General features: G+C 35.3%; 1 long non-coding RNA gene across 1 annotated transcript; it reads left to right on the top strand.

Moving 5' to 3' along the window:
- The first annotated feature begins 405 nt into the window (after positions 1-405).
- LOC130401464 (uncharacterized) lies at positions 406-3,360 on the top strand. Its single transcript, XR_008903848.1, has 4 exons — positions 406-432; positions 582-632; positions 1,036-1,083; positions 2,026-3,360. It is a non-coding gene; the product is annotated as an uncharacterized LOC130401464 (long non-coding RNA).
- Positions 3,361-3,561: the final 201 nt, after the last annotated feature.

Below are 3,561 nucleotides of genomic sequence, written 5' to 3'. Positions count from 1 at the left end.
AAACACTATTGCTTTCAAAAAACTATTTCAAATCATTCAATAATAATATTCATTTTAAAGTTGACTTTAACTTTAATGTTTTAACCTCTGGGACCCTTATGCATGCGTGCTTTTCACATTTCATTTTATGATAATTTTGTCTGAGTTCATGCATATGGCACAATAATTTGACCTAACAATGAGCTAAATGTGGCCATCAGGGTCAAGTCCATGGAGCCGCATTTAAAGGTAGTCGTGTACTATAATTATGTACACATACAGGAAACAAGAACATACTCATAAAACTTAGAACAGACACATCTAATCACTATTGCGACTACCAAAGTAGTGCATTGATCACTTAACGTCAATTGATGCTGAAGGCCATTTTTGTATTCATTTCACCAGAAAATCAAGAAATTAAGATGCCTGAAGAGCCCACCAGCTCCTCAGGTAATGTGCGGGAAAGTCATAATTTGCTATATTGTAGGCAGTACTACTGTGCTGCATGTGTTCTGACGGGGAGACAGCAGACAAAATGCAAAGCTGTTATAACTTCTGAACTTCTTAAATCTGAACCTTCTTTTTATATATTTATTTAGGGAAAAGAAAAAGTATGGAATTGACCCAGGGTGAGGCCAAGAGTTACAAAGGTAAGGTTTTTGTTTTTGTCTTAAATGGTAGTAATGGTCTGGGTGTTCCAGAAATCAGGTTTAGTGAACACACTGAATTTGTAAGTAAATGTACAGTTCTTAGAGATATACATTTTGATATTGTGTCATATTTACAACAATTGTTATGGCACACTGACTAGCAAGGACATTTTAAAATGGCACTTCACATTAAAACAGTTGCATAGGGCAAGTAAATCTAAACTTCAGGCAAGTAGATTTCTGACCAATTTGCCCGACCGTGAAAAAAATCCTTAACATTGAACCCTGAAGTTCAAGCTGAAGTTCAGCAAATTGTATTTTTTTGTGTGAAAAGTAAACTTCTCCATAGGTGCTTTGGATATTGTACTAGCTATTCTAACAAAATAATTTCTTGCTTCTCCAGGGGGAAACAAACTGTGTGCGACCCAGAGTGTGGCATCCAGCTCCAAAGGTAAAACTAAATCCATTCATTCCTTTATTTTTTATATGCTTAATCAGCACACATTAATAAATAATTAAATATTGACAGAATACTAAGTACAGTTCAATTTAGTACATGGTGTCATCATCTTATGTACACATCACTGTTGTTAGAAGCAAGTATATCTTTGGCCTAAAAGGTATGCAGAAATCTGGCAGCCAGACAAATGTGACATTTATAGTTTTTAGGCCTGTCAATGACCAAAGATTTTCCTGGTTGACCAGTTAAGGTCATTAGTCGACTTATCGTCATACTTTTCTGATATTAATTTAATTATATATTTTTTGCTAATATATTGTTTTAACTAGCCTGCTGTTATAAATGATCATGTAGCCTGATGTTTCCAACTAGTTTAATGGTGTAAGTCAAGTATGGCCTAACTTCTTACCTTTATAACTATATATCATTTTAATCACTTTAGATTTGTCTTTACCAGAGTCGGAAAAAGACGCTATCGTCATGCTAATGCTATGCTAACATTACTTGCGTGTTTTAGATGTTGACATGTTTACCTGCAGAGTTGCATGATGTCACCTTCTATGGGTCCTTTATCCTCTGAAATAATCCACACTATATTTCCAGCCCTTCATAATAATTAACTGTCTAATAACCACAGGGACCAGGTGTGTTTCACACTGAGGTTTACAAGTGACGAGTAGTGGCACTTCCTGTGTCCGTCATTTCAAGTTAAAAGCTTTGTTTTGTTTTTTTAATCCTACGACCAACGGACCAATGAAAACATCGATTAAAGTTCAACTATTAGGGGGCAGCCCTAGCAGTTTGCCTAGAATTTTCAACAAATGCTACTATATGTGACTTTTGTATATAACATAATTTACCTATAGCTCAAAACTAAACTTATAACAGTTCTTGTCTTCACTATCTTAACATCAATTTTTTTTTCATTGACAGAATTCAAATCAAGAAGATGTGTGAAAAGGCCATGGAGCAAGACTGAAGTTGGTGCTGTCATGAAACATTTTAAGACACACATTTCAAAGGGACACTTGGCAACTAAGTTAGAGTGTGAGCGGTGTAAGGTTTCTGAGCACCCTGTTTTGAGCGACAGAACTCCTCAAAATATAAGAGACTTTGTTAGGAACAGGGGCCTTATGTTTAAAAGAAAGGTCTAACTTGTTTTATTTTTTTACATATGTTTCAAAGGTTCCTCAGAGCATTATTACGTGTTTGTGTTAGTTCATGTTAGTTCATAGTTCATAGTTCATAGTTCATAGTTCATAGTTCATAGTTCAGGGCTATTCAACCTCCTTAACAAGTGGGCCGAAAAGGAAAACCACTGGGGGTTCATGGGCCACACAGAGTAGAACGATGTCAATGAATCGCTGCAAATAAATCGTACTTAAAGTAGTGTTAACTTAATATATATAGTACTACTACATGGAATAAACTTGTCAAACGCATTCCTTCCTTCTTCACTTTTAATCGTATCATTAGAAAATATTTTGTTCTCACATATTTTGGACACGTATTTAGAATTCAACAATGTTGTTTGAATCATCACAAAACAGAACTACTGTACATATGAGACATTTTGAGCCAGTGAGTCAGTGAGAAAGATTGCACTGCCTTTTTTGCCTAGTTTGAATCATCCTGAGACACTCATGCAGCTTCTCATAGGTCATGGAGCAGCGTGCCCTTGTTCTGATGGCATTCATATGAGAAAAGCTAGACTCAACGTATCGGTTGAGCCAAACATTGTCAGAATAAGTGATGCCAGTTCCTGATTGTGGGGTACTGCTACTGGCTAGTATCACCGGCTACACACGGAAACCTGATTTGCATGCAACTATGTTTCTCCTTTATTTTATTTATTTTTTGCATGCAACCTCTTGCGGGCCAGAAAAAATTAAGAGGGGCCGTATTTGGCCCACGGGCCGCTAGTTGAATAGGCCTGTCATAGTTCATAGTTCATGTTCATGTTCAAATAATTCAGATTTGTTTATGTGGAGTTCAATATGTGGAGTTCAATATAACGCAAGTTCAATGTTAAGGATTTTTTACACTCTTGTTAAAGAAAATAAATAAATTGTGTTATTTATTAACTGATTCAAAGATTATTACTGTAATTCCAGGACATGAAGGTACATAAAAGGAACAACCTTCTCAAGGTTCCATAAAAGCAGCAGACAATTACAAAATTACTATTTAAAAGTTAAACAGCATTCAGTGCTAAGAAATAATATGATACATAAAATAATACTACATTTTATTTAAAGCGCCTTTCAAGGTACCCATTCACTAGATGACAGTGACATGTCATTTTAATGGCAAATCTTTTAGCTGCTGGTGGATAGATGAGATTTAAATTTCAAGAGAAAATAAACATGTTTATTGTGTATAGATAGCATAGAGGTTTACACATTAGTCAAAGTTCAGTAGTGTTAATCTTTCAAAATACCAGGTAATTGACCATTCTCAAAACTCTTG

The sequence above is a fragment of the Gadus chalcogrammus genome, chromosome 13 (genome assembly GCF_026213295.1).
Source record: "Gadus chalcogrammus isolate NIFS_2021 chromosome 13, NIFS_Gcha_1.0, whole genome shotgun sequence".
In the NCBI taxonomy this organism is placed as follows: Eukaryota; Metazoa; Chordata; class Actinopteri; order Gadiformes; family Gadidae; genus Gadus; species Gadus chalcogrammus.
This window is presented reverse-complemented; position numbering and strand designations above follow the sequence as displayed.